The 18,916-nt window shown below is 38.9% G+C and overlaps 1 protein-coding gene across 6 annotated transcripts in view; it reads left to right on the forward strand.

The window, feature by feature from the left end:
- Positions 1 to 18,916, forward strand: part of ATP8A1 (ATPase phospholipid transporting 8A1) — a 250,764-nt gene that overhangs the window by 12,482 nt on the left and 219,366 nt on the right. The window lies entirely within an intron of this gene.

Consider the following 18,916-nt stretch of genomic DNA (forward strand, 5'->3'; position numbering starts at 1 on the left):
CCCAGTGGCTGTGACTGTTGGCCCTTTCCAGTTCCTTCTAGTCTGTCTCACTCTACTTTCTTTTTTCCTTCCTAACCTAGGCCATGTTCTATCTCTGACCAAAGAAATGAAACAGGTGTAAGTTCTACCCAATTCTGGTGGCTGCTCTATATGTTAAGTTTAAGTTGAGTTTAGTCTACCGTCTATGCCAGAATTGTTGTGATAAATATTCTCAGGTAGACTTAAGTCGACTTTCCTAACATTATTTTCATTGTCATGGGTAAATGTTAGAGAAATGACAGGAAGAATCCCTCTGCTGTCTTTAATGAAAAGAGTGTCCGATGTGGACAGGGCAGCAGGACACTTGTGAAATGTGAATTGCTTTTATAGCCACATCCTGTGATGCTCAATCCTGTCTTCATAGTGAATTGGATGGGGAGCTTCTAAACAATACAAATACCTAGACCCATCCCTGAATGATGGAATTAGTTGGTCTGGTCTATAGGGATATGGACCAAGCATTAATAGTTATCTCCTAGGTAATTCTAGTATGCAGTGGTATTGAAAAACACTGGTGTAGAACCTGAAATTTACTTGCTGACAGAAAGGATGGGAATAAATTGTATACAACTATATAGGTTGTGAGCCAAGACACCAAGAGTATTAGCTAGCTGGGTGATAGACAAATAATTTACCAAAAATATTTACCAAAAAAAAATCAATGTTTTTGGTAAACTGTCTGTTATCCAAATAGCTAATAGGACTAATTATGCTCCTCTTAATTTCCCCTCTCAGAAATGGTCAAGGTCATATGTTAATATTGTTTATTAGGTTTTGAGGACTTTCTTTAAAATTCTGAATTGAACATTCAATTCAGTACAACCAAGTGAAGAGAACAACACATTTCATTTATTTTTAGCTGGTGTTTTATCTACTCTGGGAGCTCGTTCAGTATGAGCTTTTCTGCAGTGTCATTACTAGTTTTTTGGTAACCTGCTTGCTTTTAGTATGTTGTAGTAATTAGTTGCTTTATTCAGCCTATATTTGTAGCCCAAGTATTTAGTCATTTGCAGCTCGAAAAAATAGCATAATGACTTGGTAAAAGTCTTTGAAATTTCTCTGGCAACTTTTTTTTTCAAAGAGTGTATTTTCTTTCGTCTACAGTTATCGATTTATCCCATCATGACATGAAATCATCTTTTATAGGTTCTTGTACAAAATGTGAAAACTTACCGCAAGTCCCAATTTACCTGCCTTCCTTAGTTGCTGAGGTGAGGCCAATTGTTGAGACTGGCCAGCGTGTTTCTCTGTGGCCACTCTGATGGGCACTGGGTTCTGGCTTTAGGATACTGCTGGTGGCCACTGCTGGGCAGGAAGATTATCACTTGAAGCTCTGAGGATTGGAAAGATACCATAGTACTGTACATCAAGTGCATTGTCTGGTATTTGTGATTGCTGCTTATTTTATAATTCTCATCTAGCCTTATTTGTCTCTGCATTTAGACTTTCCTTTTATTAGGTGACAATGTGATTTGTACTTTGCAGTTGGAAATTCTTTTTAAAAGCCAGAATTTGATCTTGTAGAGTAGGGAAAGTTCTGAATTGTTGGCTCAATTAAACCCCAGATGGCGACTGATTTCTTTTTGTTTAAAGTTCAGTAAGAGAATCATTACATGAGTTGGCCTTTTGTTGACTTCCAAGTGAATACTATTAGCAAAAGGAAAAAAACCTTCTTAATTTCCCCAGGTACCAAATTGAATCCCCCTTGAACTTATTAAGTGAATTTCCCTGTGGAATTTATCCTTGTGGTTGGTAAACCACTCTCCTATATATTTTCATTTTAACTAAGCTTAAATATGAAGGCCTTCAGTCTGAACTTAGTAGATTTCTTTATAAAAGGTCAGAAATTTTTTCCATATGTTCAGCTAAAATTGACCTTTTAAATAAAAACTAATTGAAGCAAACTAATACATCACCATTATGTTTCATGTGTTTTTGGTCTGTTGGGTACCAGATGACTTGACATGGTAGCCACTTAACAAGTAGCATATATTTGTTTTGTGACATAACTACACTTGAAGCTATCTTTAACATTCTAAGCTAATGCCCTATGAATAACTGACTGGCAAGAAAGTGTAACGAGGCACTGGGACTTCCCATAGGCCTGGAGTAATATCTGTGTTCTGGCCCTTCAAAGCTGTGTGGCCTTGAGCATGTCACTTAAGCTCTCTGAGACTGCTGTTCCTCTTTGATAAAGTGGTAACATCTGCCTGTTGGATAGTGTAGAGACCAAGCTTAGCTGCACATTGGAATCTCCCAAGGAGTTTTCAACATGCTAACCCCTGGTCCCACCCCCAGGGATTCTGATTTCATCTTGAGAATAGGGTTGAAACAAGGAAAAATGATAGTGGCTTCAACTACTAAGCATCAGTGGACATGATGCAGCATGGTCAAGATTCAGAATATAACTGGAAGATAGTCCAACAGATTTGTTGATGGATAGAATATGGAATTTTAAAAAAAGGAGTCAAAAATGACTAAAGTTTTGGGCCCTGAGCCCAAAACAATGGTGCCATTTACTGAAATAGAAAACACTGGGATGAAGGAATGAAAACCAGCTTGCATCTTAGAAAGGAGTGAGAAGGTCCCATGTGCCAAAAATACATGTTTGTAGACATTTATTTTATTCTCTTGGAGTATTGCATTCATCCTAAGATCTGGATTTCAGAATTTCATCTTCTGTTTCCCCCATCTTCTTTTCTCTGAATATTCTTTAGAATTTCAGTAAATGTACCTGTTAGTGTCATACATGTTCCCCATTGCTGTGAATTTTAGGTATCTAAGAACTGTATGGATTTAATCTGTTTGGGATAGATAATTACATTGCCGGAACATTTGCTCCCTAATCAGAGTTGATAAGAACAGTCTTTCTTATGTCATTACTGTGTTCTTTTGGCTCTTGAGGTGCTCCAAACTGCAGGGACATTTTCCAGAGTGGATATATTAAATGAAAGCACTTGCTATAAAGTAGGTGCTAAGCAAATGTTTCTTGAGTCTGCATCTGGTGAGTGACTGGGATAAGATCAAGATGTTCAGATTTTGGAAACTAAGCTTTTAAAAATGCGGGAGTAGTTTTGAAATCTCATGGAGTTTTCTTATATTCATCTGTATGTCCATTGTACCTTGCATTGGCAGTGGTCACAGTACCAGCAGGTCTGGGGAGCTAATTTCGTGATTCTCATTAGCAATAGGAGCATCTCGAGGTATAAGTGTTACATTCGGAGGTATTTCCTGCATTGGGTGGTTTTTATGTATGGAATTAGGAGATTCTTGAAGCATTTGTTTCATCCATGCTCTCATCGTTTTTGTTCTACCTGTGGATTGAGTAGGGCATACGGCAATCTCACACATGTGTAGGTGTCATTGCTTTAATGTCACTGAGTGCTGTGCTGGGTCTTTTAAGTCTTTACAGCCCACCAGCTGTCATTCACACATCCTAGTTTAACCTGTTGAGTGGAGGTTTCTGCCTTTTCTTTAGCTACATCCTGGCAAAGTGGAGGCTTCTGTCTTCTTCTTTAGCTACATCCTGGCAAAGTGAAGGCTTCTGTCTTCTTCTTTAGCTACATCCTGGCAAACCGAAGGATGCCGACCATTCCTTACTTTGTTTTGTGAAAATGACTTTTGGCTCTTTGAGCCCATCTTGTCTGACCAGTCTTGGTGGGTTCTTTAATACTGCCCACAGTGCTGTGGTAAATGAGCCATCCCAGAGCCACACCCGTTCTCAGAGTCTAGTTAGGGCATGCTGGAGTTCTCAGATGCTCTCTTGTGGGTTTCCTCTTTTTCTAGCTTTGTTTAGTGGACTTGTTGGATATTTTGCAAACCCAGTTATGACACTGTGTTAGCAACAGGCAGATGAGAGTGTCACACTTTCCTTACCCTGGGTAGTGTCTGGTTCTGTAGGATAAAACACTTGTTCTTGCTTGTGGACAGGGCATGTTCTTGTGTGTGCTGTACTGATGTCCCCACCAAAGTTGTAATGGGAAGGAAGATTTTAGTTTCTTCACTGGACATTTTTGATGATTGAGGCTTTGTTTAAAAAAAAATAAAGGTGAGTTGTTTTTCCTCTCTTGCAAAGTCACAGTGGAGATAGGAAGCAGGTGCCAGTTAAACGCCACTGACTCATTCTTAGATTATATATACATATACAGCATAATGATGTTATTTGGGTGTTTCTGCTTCTTGTCATAAAACAAGGACTAGTCTGTTGGAACCAATTGTGTATCTACCTGTTTGTGTGTTATAAAATACATAAATGGCTCTAAAATGAAAGTTGTAATAATTCAAATAACTTTCATCATTGTTCATTCATTTTTTCCCCAGTACTTTTTAAGGCCTAGCTCATTCAGAGCTTTAAAATTCAGCTCTATATTCCTATAAACACACTGCTACTGAAGTCAATGGGGTTAATGATCCTAGAGGCATTTATAGTAACTAATTTAATAATACTCTTTTCCATATACAAAATGATGAAAACTTGCACCCTGCATTGTATCAGTGGTTCTCTGATAAGCTTATAGTTGTCTTTCAAAAAAAAAAAAGAGTTTTTAAAAGGATAGAATCCTTGGATTCTGGAGTTGTAAGGGAATTTAGAAGTCATTTAATGCAACACAGTAGCTGATACAGCTTGAATACCTCAGAGTGAAGGGAACACACCCCCTTTTAAGACAGCTCATTCCATTCTCAGACACCTCAAATTCTTAACAAGTTTTTTCTTGATAAGAAAGCAATAAAAGCAGTAAAAACATTTATGCTCTACACACCTTGCTGGGTTAAATGTCTTCCCTATTGCATTTACACAGTTGATTCTTTAGGCCTTTAGTATAGAATCTTCAACTTATTCAGCCCCTCAAAATCTTCTTGAATTCTATTTTTTTAATGTCATCTGTACATTGATTAATCATATCATATGTCCTTATCCTGTCATTGGAACCCAGGCAGTCTGGACCCAGAGCCCTTACTAAGTTAGGCATTTACTCTAAGGGATCCTCTTATATCACAGCTGAGGTTCATTGAACTGGGTCTTTGGGATCTCTCACTCTTCCCAGAATTGCCCAGTATTGCTTCTCTCTCTCGCGCTCGCTCGCGCTCTCTCTCTCTCTCTCTCTCTCTCTCTCTCTCTCTCTATCTCTATCTCTCTATCTCTCTGTGCATCTGCTCCTCTGCTTCCTAACTTTGGCATACATGTGGCTTCAGAGTGCCATGACGGCCCCTCCAGCCCAACTGTCCATGATATTCCTTGCTTGGTGCTGAGTTGGCTGACCACAAGTGCTCATTCTCTAAAGGGGATCTTACTGGCCTGGCTGGTCAGGTGCTCCATGTTGACCCTGACACCCAGGGCTCAGGTACTAGACCAGGAAATGGAAGGAGAGACAGAATCCAAGGGTGGCCCAGAGGAGGCTCTTTCAGAAGTGCTCACAGGCAGGGATGGCTAAAGGATTGCTTTAGTATGTGAGACCCCTCCATGTATGTTTGTCAGCTATGTAGTTGTGAATCTACATTGTTTCATAATCATGGAATCATGTGTCTTCATTTATAACAGTAGGTCCTAGCCAAAAGCCTTCTTGAAATTCGGATGCTAAGGGTTCTATTTTTGAAAAAGAAAGAAAGGGGGTTTGGTCAGTGGATCCCCACCAGTCACCACCTCCCTTTTAAGCAGTTTGTTAATCAGTACACTTGACGTTTAACTAGCATTGGCCAATAACGTTATTATTCAGACTTACCTAATGTAAAGAACACTTTTCAGAGGGAATATTTCTTTTTGGTCTTTGAGAATATATCCTTTGTATGATAAACACTGCTTTCAGAATAATTAAGCTCAGTTCCATGTTTAACTGAATTCTCAGACATGTTCTTCTAGCTTTCGAATTTTCAGATTTTTCCCAAAAATCCTTTAGAAGCAGTGGATTCCATTGTAAATCTGTGAACTTTGAAAGCACATCTGTAGCCTCTCATTTTAAAAAACAGTGGTTTATGATCTACATGATCCATCTTCTTTTTAGAACACTAGGAGAGAGGCCCTCCTTATCCCTGAGTTTCATGTACATAAATTCAGCCAATCATGGGTCAAAAGTATTCAGAAAAAAAAAAAGCTTGCAGAGTTTCAAAAAGCAAAATTTGAATTTGCCACACACCAAGTACTATGTTGAATCCATGAAAATGATGTGTAGGCATTGTGTTATGTATTATAAGTAATCGAGAGATGATTTAAAGTATGCAAGAGGATGTGTGTAGGTTATGTGAAATACTACACCACTTTATCTAAGGCATTTGAGCACCTGCAGATTTTGCAAGGGGTGTTGGAACCAATCCCCCGTGCATACTGAACAATGACTGCATTGTCTTCATCTTTTAGTTCCTCTCTCATTCTCCATAGTTGTTCTCTGGTTAGTGACAGTTTGCTTACCTGTTTTGCAGGTTCTCACAGTTCTGTATATTAGAAAATAATTATATATACATATACATATATATATATATATATATATTTGCTACAAGCTATGAATTCATTTAGAGCAGTTCGATGCTGATTTTTCTCTTTTTCTTCTTAAAATAATCTACCATGTCTTTTGGTTTAGTTCTTCCAACTAATGTTTATTCTGACCTTTCCAGTCTTAAGATGATTATCCTTGATAGACAATTGAAGCAAAGTAGAAGTTGGTGCTGAGAAGTTCTGCCTTTTATTATCTGTTAACAACATTGCATTCATCTTTTCCAGGCAGCAGGCTCGTCTCATCAATTCTTCGTGATCCAAATGAAATGGAAAAAGAATTGAGTGGTCGCTAACATTTGTTACACCTTTCCCCAGTCTCAGATGTGTATGCATCTGTTAATATTCACTGTTGAAAATGTGAGCCTATTTTCAACCTTTCCCGTGATCTTTTTTTAATCTTGTGCTTGTTCAAGTATTTCCTGTGAAGTAGCAGTGGTCTCTAAATACAACTCCTTCACCCCTTCCTGACCACTTCCCCCATTTGTCTGGGCCTTCCACAATTACTCAGCTTATTGCTTTGGACAGCTGTTGGGGCTTTTGCACTTTTTGGACCTTGATAATAAATTGAAATGTGTCCTCTTGAATTCTGGAATACATATCTGACATGGCCTGATATGCCCATCTTTAACAGTCAGAAGCTCTTTGATACAGTTATTTTTGTTAAGAGTATCATTGCTACTTTACCATTTTTGCTTGGATGAGAGTCCAGTCCATAGTAGCAGCCTGCCTTGTTTCCTGTGGATTTTGAGAGATGAACTTGATGCCAGTGCAAATCAGTGGTGCTTTAAGCTAATTGAGACGTACAGGAGATGCTTGGTGGATGTCTGGTGGTTGTAACCCCTCATTTCTGGTGCAGTCTGCTTCTGTGACAATTTTTAAACATCTATGTTGGCAATATGCTATTTAATTCTTCTATCAGATGAAGTTATCTCCCAAGAAAATGTTATTAAATTCCTTATGTCTTTCATTGTTTTGGTTCCTTTTCCAGTAAACCATGAAATGGCATTAGTAAATGTTTTATTATTTCCAAGCAATCCAGCATGCCGAAGATGATGATTATTTTAGGTTAAGATCCAAGGCTGGCTGCCAACAAGACTGAGTGCTTACTATGTGTGTGAGGCCCAACTCTAGGCATACTATGGATGTCCATGTAATACTATTTAAGGATATCCCTTCTTCTGAATGTCAGGAATACTCTTTAGAATCTACCACTTAGAATTTGTAGTGCTACTTCAGGGGCTTGTCACAATTTAGCATGAGTTCAAGAAATATTAAGCCATTATTTTTTTTCCTTTTAGACAAGAGCTACTGTGTCATGTTTTACACTGGTTTATTTTTAAATCATTTCCTTCAAAGGTACTTAAGACATTATTTACCATGTCTATCAATGACAGGTCCTAATGAGAAAATATATTAGTGGTTATTAGGATAGAGAAAAGACTATACAGTTCTGGGAATTTTTGGATGGCTTGTATTTAAATAGAAAATTCAGTAAACATTTAGTGCACAAAAGGGACTTCCCTTTTTGTGTCATTCATGTTACTTCCTCATATTAGAGTAGCATACCTAATAGATACTTCTACCTTTGTGCGTGTCCCAGCCTCTGTACCTAACCATCTATGGCATCTATTATTATTGAGCTAAGCATATAACTCAAAAGATTAGTGTCGGACATATAATGATCTTTTACATAGAGGATATATTCAAAACTTCTGTAGGTATCACTTCAAAGAAGAATGGCCAAGGAGAGTATTTTGACACTTAAGTAGCACCCAGCAAAGCTGAAGGGGTAGAGGAACGTCTTGACTGGAAATATTGTTGAGGTGTTACAGACTAGCAAAAGATAAATAAAGGGAGATGTGAGGTCAAATTTAATTGTTGAATGAATGCATGAATGTATCTATCAGTGTCAGAGCTTTAGATATGGGTTGAACTTTATCCATTTCCAAATGTTGTCTTGGCTTTGGTGCTCACTGGCTCTCTGACCTTGAGCAAGTTTCCACATGACAAGTGAGGTTTCTTAATCTTCATAATTTTTATAGTTCTTTTAAAAAGTGAACCTTTTTGTATGATGAAAAACTATCATTGTTGAAGGAGATAACCATATTTTACATGATCAGGGGTATATAACATTTTGTTACAATGTGTGAACAAGAGGGTAATGGAGAGGAAGCTAGGGATGTGGAAAACTTTTTGGCTGTTGTGCAAGTTCCTTAGGGTTGCAAGCCACTGTTGTCCCAGAACATGCTGAACTCAGAGCTCGATTAGGGCAGCTGTTAACATCAGAAGAGATCTGAGCCAGCAAGTAGGGCCTGTTGGGGACGGTTCCATGTAGCCTGCTTATTCTTAATCAGGGAAATTGCACTGTGGATCCACGTCATCATTCCATGCAGATCAGAAAAACCAGCTAGTGGTTGAGGTGTACAGGGAACAGGGTTTAGATTCTTGAAGAAGGCTAGCTGTTCTGGGTAGGGCATCAATGCCCACCTACATTAGATGGGTGTTGGGACCGGACTTGGCTTCCAGCAGAGGACTGAAATGATTCTGCCAAGATTCTATAGTATAGAGGCTGAGCGTATCCTTTAAGCAGGTAGAGTAACTCCTGGAATCAAATGAAAAAGCTTAGAGAAAGGTGGAGGAGGATCTAAGGCAGCTTGACTAATACCAGAGATTCATTCCTCTGTGTTCAGCCTTTTCATCTGTCCAGATGGCAAATTGACTGTGATTGGCTTAGCCTGGGTCATGTGCTGAGTTTTAAGTTAATGAGGGTCATGGAGCCTTGATGGAGCAGTCCCCTAAGACTATGGGGGGAGGGGAGGTTGGTAAGCAATGGACTGCTTCCAGGAGAAGCAGATGCCAAGCTGGAAAGAGCAGATTGTCCACTCCACAGAGCCTGCATTAACACTTGGTACGGGGATGGTGTATTAATGCAACTGAAATTTCATTTTTCCTTTGACTACTGTGGTCATGGTCTAGAAATCTGAGAGATATTGCTAAATAGTTTCCACTCAAATTTCCATGCTTTTAAGAGTGTTCGATTTCTTCAGTGCCATATTTGAAAATGTAGTGTGTAAGCCTTAACCTTTAAAGCACCCAGTTTATTGTTTCCAGAGTGGTGGTTCCTTCTTTTCCTGAGCTGTATTTCTCTCCCTGTCTCTGAACAGCTGCTGTCAGGCTCACAATCTAACATTTGAAGTGACTGTTCTGCTCCAACAATGCAGAACAGTCAACAATTGAACATGGGATTTCAAACCTCCTTTGTCACTGCAGTAATTGCTTCTGCATCTTTAATTAAATGAACTATCTGTACTAAGATACCACTAAAAACAAAATAAGTACAAACATCTAAATTGGTCAGCTCATGATTGTTTTGATCCAGCTTAAGAAGCGTGTGTGTGTGTGTGTGTGTGTGTGTGTGTGTGTTCTTAAGCCCATTGCTTTCCTTTGGCGAATTTTCCCTTCCCCCATAGTTTCAGGGGACTGCTCCATAAGTTACTATGCTTCTCTTTGACTTAAAAGTCAGCACATGGCCCATGCTAAGCCCATCACAGCCAATTTGCCATCTGGAGAGATGAAAAGGTGGAACACAGACAGGACTGAATCTGGGTGAACTGATTGTCCATTAGTCAAGCTGCCTTAGATCTTCCTCAGCCTTTTTGTAAGCTTTTTATGTGCTTCCAGAAGCTATTCCACCTGCTTAAGAAGCTTACACACACACACACACACACACACACACACACACACACACGTACATATATGACTACATAGCCTGTATGTATGTATGTATGTATGTATGTATGTACGTGTGTGTATTCTTAAGCTTCTGTATCAAAACAATATATACAAATATACGTGTGTGTATATATATATTCAGGACTTTTAATTATTAAGCCTTTGAAAAGGATAGTGGTTAATTGCTTGTAATTCCATCTTAGTAGCACCTAACTTTAATCACACTTAAGTTCTGTAGTTGTGCCTTAAAGTCTGTCTAGTTTCCCTGTGAATATACTGTTATTAGAGTTTTTGACTGTTGCAAGCATGACTGCTTGTTTAATGACCTCAATCTAAGGCAAGAAACTTGAGCAATTAATATTGTCTCTTTAAACCATTGGAAACTGTTGAGTAAAAGGTTATATAACTGGGCTCTCCTGAATATGTTTAGGAAATAATATAATAGATATTCTGATTCTAATTACAGCCTTACTTATAATTGCAATAAAGTTGAGTGTGCAAAAAAACTTAATGGTTCTATAACCATATTACCAGGCAGCAGAATGACTCTGTATCTTGTTCTCGTCTCCCTCCTACCTACCACCCCTGCATTTCTGTTGCATAACCCCTATACAGATGACAATTTTGTAAAAAAAAAATTATTTAATATTAATTTACCAAATTTTATAGCAAAATTTATTATTTTGCCATCTACATTGATTTATACTTGTCACAACTATAAAGGTTATCCAAAATAAGTAACTATTAATACCTACATTAGAGTCTTTAAGGCTTTTGTTTTTCCCATATCAAGTATTTGTCGTTGATACAGAGTTTCACTCTTTTTGCCCAAGCTGGAGTGCCATGACCTGATCTTGGCTCACCACAACCTCCACCTCCTGGGTTCAAGTGATTCTCCTGCCTCAGTCTCCTGAGTAGCTGGGATTACAGGCAGGCACCACCACGCCTGGCTAATTTTTGTATTTTTAGTAGAGACGGGGTTTCTGCATGTTGGTCAGGCTGGTATCGAACTACTGACCTCAGGTTTATCTGCCTGCCTCCGCCTCCCAAAATCCTGGGATTACAGATGTGAACCACTGTGCCTGGCCCCATATCAAGTATTTTGAAGGGGAGATAAATCTCTGGGGAGGAGAATGTGACAGGAACTGTTTGAATGACAAGCATTGTGCTACAATGCTAACATAATGTCATCCTCACACATCCTTAACCATATATTATGGGTGAGGAAGCTGAGACTCAAATGATTAAATAATTTGCCCATGTAGAAGTGTTATAATCTGAATTTGAACATACATATAACTACATAGCCTATTTATTTTCTCCCACAACCTGCCTTTTTGATTTCATAATAAAAATAATAGCTAGATTTTTTACATATGCATGAGGAGCCAGGCACTTTACACATACATTATCTCATGTAATCTCCACAAACTCACCGAAGAGGGTAGCCAGCTAAAAGTTAATTATCTTGTCTAAAGTAACCAGAGCACATAACTGGTAGACCTAAACATTTTCTCTCATTCTTAGGCATGATTCTTTAATGCTGTCATTGATTATATTCTGTATTTTAAACATTATTGATTACCATGTAATAATGAGAAAAATGATGCATGATATCTAAGGTTTAAGGTTGTTTGGCTGTAAAGAGAATTCTATTCATTAAGTGGTTAATTGTTGTATTTACAATCCTAAAATAATGGGCAAAATTAATTTGAACAATATATTTAACCCAATACATCCAAAATATTGTAAATTTAGCACATGATCAAAATAAAACATTGTGGGTGAGATTTTTTAAAATCTTACATTTCTTTCATGTCTTGGGCTTTTGCTTGGAGTAGCATCAGGTGGTAGTACTATGGGGCATCATACAATTGTGAAGAGGTTATATGGCTCATGCCAGCTGTGCCTCCAGAGGCATATAATGTATGCATCCACTGCCTTTCTTCTCTGTCATCACCGTCTAACCCAGGACTCATCATCGTTTACCTGGATTATCACAGTATCCTCAGAATGGTTTTTCTACCTAAACCTGTCAGTGAATTCCTACTGCATAAAGAATATAAATTCAAGCTGTTATTGTTTCTCGCGATCTGGCCCAGCTTCTTTTTGTTTTATGCTCTGTTTACTATTAGTGGCCCTCATGTTCTCGGAAATGCCAGGCTCATTCTCCCCTCCAAGGCTTTTCCTGCTATTCCCCCTTTTGGGTTGACACTGCCCCTTATCTTCCTTTATGTGTCGTCAGGTTCTCAATTCAGCATCTCTTTGAGACATCTTCTCTGACAACTGAGTATAAAATAGCAGCAGCTATAGTAGCATCACCAGCCCTGATAACAACAATGAAAATAGCTCACATTCATTACTGAACTCTTACTAGTGCCAGGCATTGTTCTCTATATTTATGCACTAGATCCTTACAACCACCCTTTGAGGTAAGGTGCCGTTATTTTTTCTATTATATACATAATGAAACTTAAGCACAGAGAATTCTGTCAATTGTTCTAGCAATCACTTGTTTCTTTTCTTCCGCCCTCTTAACATGATCTGTATTATGTTACTCTTCTCTAGAAAACAAGTCCCTGAGAGAGGACCTTATCTTATTTTCTGCTGTTTCCATAGCATTTTAAAAATGCATGGCACATACTTGATTCTTAAGTATGTTGAATAAATGAATGAATGAATGAATGAACAACAGGTCTTACGGGATCCGGTATTTGGGATGGAAAATGGAATATTTCAGAGATGATAATTCTGTCATCCTACGAGCAGATCTTATACTATTGAGCATTTTCCTCTGTTCCACTATACTGTGTGCATATAAGCCTGTAATGATGAATCTGGACAGATGAAGAAAGGCTCTGTGTGATCATACTCAGCAACCCAGTAGTCACTGATCAGTAGGTAACAGGTTGTTGGCAGCTGATTATAGTCACTGCTTAGCTTTTCAAATATGGAAATTGAGTTACCGTAACAAAGTACCATTTCGCTTCGTGACTGAGTTTTGGCTACAGATTAAGGAAGGCAACTGTTGCTGTGAAACATCTCATAAAGACTCAAGGAGGGAAATTTTTTAACTTTGTTTTTTAAAATTTCCCTGGTCTTCTGAACAAAACTATTGATTGTTTTTCTGCCTGCTGCCCAGCAGGTATTAATTTCACAGATTTTAGAGCTGAGAGTGAATGTCAGATTATTAGCCTAGCCTGGTTTCCCATTTTGCAGAGGAAGAGAATAACCCCTAGGGATGGAGTGATTTGTGCAGGGTAACGCGGGTAATTGGTAGAAGAACCTGAGCTCACCTCACCACCCCTAAATGGGTTAAGTAATAAAACACTGTTCTGGGAAGATGAACACCTGCTCACTTCAGAGTCATAATTAGGATACTGACCCACCAGCATCCCTTGTTTTCTTGACAAATCAAATTATTGCTGGAAGCTGAAATGATCGCCAGGAGGATACTGCTTGTATATCTTTATTTGGTAATACAAAGTAATGTTTTCTTATTAGCATATTCAGTAGTTAAAAGTTATATGTGACTATTCCCTTTACTGAAATTCTTGGTCCTTTAGAAGTTTAGAAATAGCATTTGGCCATTTTATAATGAAGAATGTAAAATTTGGCCTCTTAAAGTCTCTGGTTGAGAATATGCATAGCAAATACTGGATAATTGTATTATTGCTTGAGATAAACCACAGTTCAGAAAACAAAATCGCTTTTCTGCTGGCAGGGGAAATAGGAATCAAGCAGAATATTGCAAACACTATATGTGGAATTTTCAACATAGCTGGGATTCTGAATTACTGAATGATAATCTGCATTTGGCATAAATAAGGAAAAGGCTTTTCCTTGCTCATTTCAATAAAACCTAGACCAGAATCATTTATTCTGGGAGACTTGTTTGATTCTGGCTGTTTTTAAGAAGTTACCTTGGAAAACACAATGTTGAAAGAAGCTGAGATTTCCCTGAAGCCAGTATACAAATGTGCTTTCATACATAGAAAACGATCCTAGCTTAGTTCCATTCCTCAAAGTGATAGGTGTATGAATTTGCCTGCCAATTTGCTCTATGAAACTTAATTTAAGAAGACTAATAATGCTATTAGTGGATGTCAAATATCTGACTGAGCACCAAGGACATTGGGGTGAATGTCTGAGTCAGTCTCCTCGAGAATCCAAAATGTGAGGAAGGAGCATGTATCTGGTGTTACTATCATTATTTGCTTTGTGTGTCTGTGCTTGCAGGCCATGTTGAGATGCCTCCAGCAACTTAGAAATTTGGGAAATGAGTATGCCTTCTCATTTCTCTGTAAGACCAACATATTCAGGAGCAAAGTCACCTGCAAGGGGGCCAGATTGGTTCCTAGGCCTGCAGGATTTGGTAATCCCATTGGAAGATTAAATATCAATTTGTATTTGAAGACGGAAATGAGGATGGAGATGGTCAGGGAAGGAGTAAGTCATTGGGTTAAACATTTCAGCATTCTTCTCAGCACTGCGGAGGGGAAGGGAAGAGAAGCATTAGCCAACAGACTTGGCCCCATTGCCAAGATATTACAACAAAGGTTTAAGAGGCTGGTCCTACAGATGCATCTACCCCTTTAGCAGGATTGGTTGCATCAGGCTGTGCTTCCCCAATGCTATGAGAGTCTTATTTCATCTAACCATTGGTGGGTGGGTTACTTTGGTCATTTAACTTTCTACATAGGCTAATCTGGGAGAGTTGAATTGATTATGGAACTTCAGTTAGTCTAGTTTCTATGGCAATTATTTCTCATCATAAATATACTAATTGTTGTTTGGATTCATACATCAAACCTACAGGCTTGGAAAACGTATGTCTACTTGAAAGAGAAAAATCTGTTTCTAGTATATTACTAATCTGGTTTTGCTCACTTGTTAATTCATTAGACTTTGAGGGCTTACTATGAACCAGAGGTATAATAGGTAACTTACCAAGTAAGAAGGGAGGCAGGTGAACTGTCAATTACACCACAAGGTAAAGAATTACCACACCAAAACATTCTTCAACCTCTAACCCAGAAGACACCTCTAATTTTTATGAAAGCCTTAGCCTATGACTATATCATTATCTCCCCTGTTAACTCTTTAAGTATAATAGACATTTATAATATAGATTACATTTATTTAATCTATTACAATATTAGGTATTTTAAGTACATTGCATACATATTCCTTCAGAAGATGAACACATAATATTTCTCTGTGATAGATCAGGAAATTGAAGCCTAGCGAAAGTAATTAACTGCCTAAGGTCATGTTTTATTCTTGGCTTTTCCATTTACCAAATACTGTTCATTCGACTATACTTCATGTGGGGGTTTGAAACTATTACATGGTGGGCTTCAGAGTTCAGTCTGAACCCAGAGAAGATGAATGGGTCACTGAGTGGATCTCGAAAGCAGTCAGTCGAATGCCTTGCAGTCCATTTCCATTAATCAAATATGCAAGTATTGTGTGCCCTCTCTGTGCAAGATTGTGCTAGGAAAAGCTGAGAGAGATACCAAAGAGCATGATTAAGAAGTGTTTCTTTCTCTCAGTAAATTTCACCTTTAGCATGACTTATGGACAAAGAAGGCTTCTGAAGGCCTGACCAACTGGGAAGACTCAGTGAGAACTGTTGCTAGATCAGAACTACACTCCCCTGCCTCTGCTTTCTGTGAGGGGATGACATAAAGCATCACAGTTTTCAGTCGTCCTTAGGAGTTAAGACAGGTGAATTAAAAGCTATGAGTAAATTTTAATGACTTATGTGAACGAACTCTCTAAATTATTAAACAAAGAGCAAGGGATATGGTTTCCCGCCTTAAAACGAAGAATAAAACCATGTATAGGAAGGAACGCCATCTTAGTTTGGCCCTCTTTGTGGCAGGGTGGTAAGGGATTCTCCTATTTTGATTGCTTTTGTCACCACTCTACTCCAACAGCTCAGCTTAGGCATTGCCCAGTGGGTATAGGTAGCTTTTTGTCTGCTTATTATAGCTGATGAAGGTGGTGATATGCAAAGGAAATGTTAAAAATGAAATCATAAAATAGAATTATCTGGTACTTATTGAATAGCTGTCAATTTTGAATGTAGCAAATGTGTTTTTGCCTCCTAGTGTGAGATAAAAATTGCCACCTACCTTCCTCCAAGAGTTGGTTCATTAATCAAATAGAAGAGCCTGTTTCTCTCTACATTGAGAGAGTCTTGATTGATAGTTTACTTACGTTAAGTCCAGACCTAACCTGCCCATTTCTGCAATGTAAGATGATTTCATTGAAAAGTCTAATTATAATGATTACAAACTCTCACTTCAAAATTAGCAAGAATACTAGTCTTTTTCCCAAGTACCTTCATCAGAATATTGCTGAGGATCTCTGAGGTCAAGAATGTTCACTGAGATATTTCTGAGAACCTCTGAGGTCGCTATGCCTGTTTACTGCTAGCTGGCTGTCACCTGCTAGGAGTCAACAGATAAAACAGATGCATAACACAAGGAGATGACTGCGCCTACAACCTCGGGCCTGTAGACATTCTGGGAGTGGATTTCAGGTGCCTGTTGGCTCTCCATGTCACTGCTGAGGAGACAAGGGAGAGGTGCCTACCAGCTCACTGGCGGAGAGCCTCACTCCCTGCTTTTGGTGGAGATCTTCCCCAGGCTTTCTGCATACATTCAGCTTCATGTACATCTTGCCAAAGCTTTTCTGTAGTACCTGGGTAAAGAAAGCCTGTGCTATCTGTGATATCCTGTGCTCAGAGCCATCCAGTCCCTTCAATGGTCCCACCCCTGGCAACAGGTTACAATTTAGACTTTTCCCCATTTTGGTGAGTTTTCTCTTTAAAGATCCCTTACTTTAAGACCTAGGTTGGGCTCCTGCTAATCTGTTTGGATTGTTTTAATTACTCTGATTTCCACATAAGGGATGGGATTAATTCCCATCCCTTTAGTTCAAGGAAAATCCTTTGCCCCACAGAAATTCATGAATACAAATTAATATCTGAGGGGGAGATGCAGTATCCAACTGCTTTCAGTGCATAGCAGTATCTAGTGCTCTCCTAGCAGCATTTGAGACCCCAGTGTAAGTAGGTATGTCTGGAGGGAGTAACACCCAACTTCTCAGCTAAGGACATCCAAGGGCCATGCCCTCAAAAGTCCCATTACATAAAGTAAATACAAGACTCAAAAGTCCATTGTGTAAAGTAAATACAACACAACCTGAGAACATCAGCTCAGTGTGGAGTGGAGAGATGGTTTTTCCGAGGTTCTCTCTCTCTAATCTTAGAGAGGCTGGGAACAGCATGTTCTGCTCTTCGTGCTACCATGAAGGAAGAGCTAATAAAGGACTCTTAATTTTCTTAAAGGTTGATCTCCCTTTATTTGATAATCCATGTGTGAAATTTCAATTATATGAAACTAGAGAGAGAACTAGTGTGTTTAGAACATAATGTAAAAAACCTGTGAAAGACTGACGTGAGCAAAGCTGCTGATTGAGTCCAAAACCATAAAATGGGTGTGATTAATGGGAGCCATGTGAACTCCGGGGTGATAAGGATACAATGTGCCTCTCCCTCGTGCCCCTCCTACTTGGAAAGCTTTCAGTGGCTGGCTGCCAAGCAGAGCGCAGGGTCCTCTGGGACCTGGCCTGTGTGCTTCCTCAGCATGGTTTCTCGTCTGTCTCCACCTTGCCTTCTGTCTGTGCTCCAGCAGCACTGCCCTGTTTGCTCTCCCCTGCACACATGACACTGTTTCTCACACCCCAGTCCCCTGTGCTCATGCTTCTCACCTCTGGTTTCATACTGTAACAAACCCCACATGTCAGCTTTTTATGTAGTTGGTTAACAGCACTTGGCCATCAGTTGTTTTTTTATCATTGGGTGGAGCAGCTTTTCTTGCTCTCAAAAAACAGTCAAATAACCACTCCTTTGTCATTGGGTATATGTATTCGGCAAACATTGGGTACCTGCTGTTTATTGGCGCTGGTGTTACGAAGATGAGTAACATACCATCGATGGCCCTAGGGAGTTCCCATTCTGGTAGGGGGAACCTGACTCAGGCAGCAACTAAACCTTCTGGTTAGTGTTTTGCTGAAGAGTGGGGAGGTTCAGAGGGCTGTGGAAACCCAGAGAAGTTTCCCTAACTTTAACATCATAGAACACTTCAGAAGAAACCACATGTCAGCAGGTCTTATGGGAAGAGTTGGCACTGGCTAGGCAGAAAAGCAAAGAAAAATGGGTTTTGGTGATACAGTACTATTTTCACCCCTTTGATTTTCACTAGAAGGCACAAAAAGCCATTTAAAATACTATCTGTTCATATTCTGTTATTATAAATTGTATGTATTTTTAAAAGTGTTTGTCAGCATTGCAACAAAGTACCCAGTTAAATCTATTGTATTGTTTCGATGATTATGAGATAACTTGAAGTGCTCTTGAGAATTTTAAAATTTGTGAACATGAATTCTAGCTGGAGAAAAAAATAGGTGATGATAGTGAGTTGGCTCATTGTTATAGTTTCCTATTTAAACCTTACTGTGTATCTTTTCTTCTGTCTTCATCTGGGAAAAGAACCCAGAAAAGCATTAAATGCATATGCTTAAATTTTTTACTATATTTTAAATTACCTTTATCTTGTTAGTTTTACCTAAAACTGTAATTTAAAC

The sequence above is a fragment of the Callithrix jacchus genome, chromosome 3, assembly GCF_049354715.1.
Source record: "Callithrix jacchus isolate 240 chromosome 3, calJac240_pri, whole genome shotgun sequence".
NCBI lineage: Eukaryota > Metazoa > Chordata > Mammalia > Primates > Cebidae > Callithrix > Callithrix jacchus.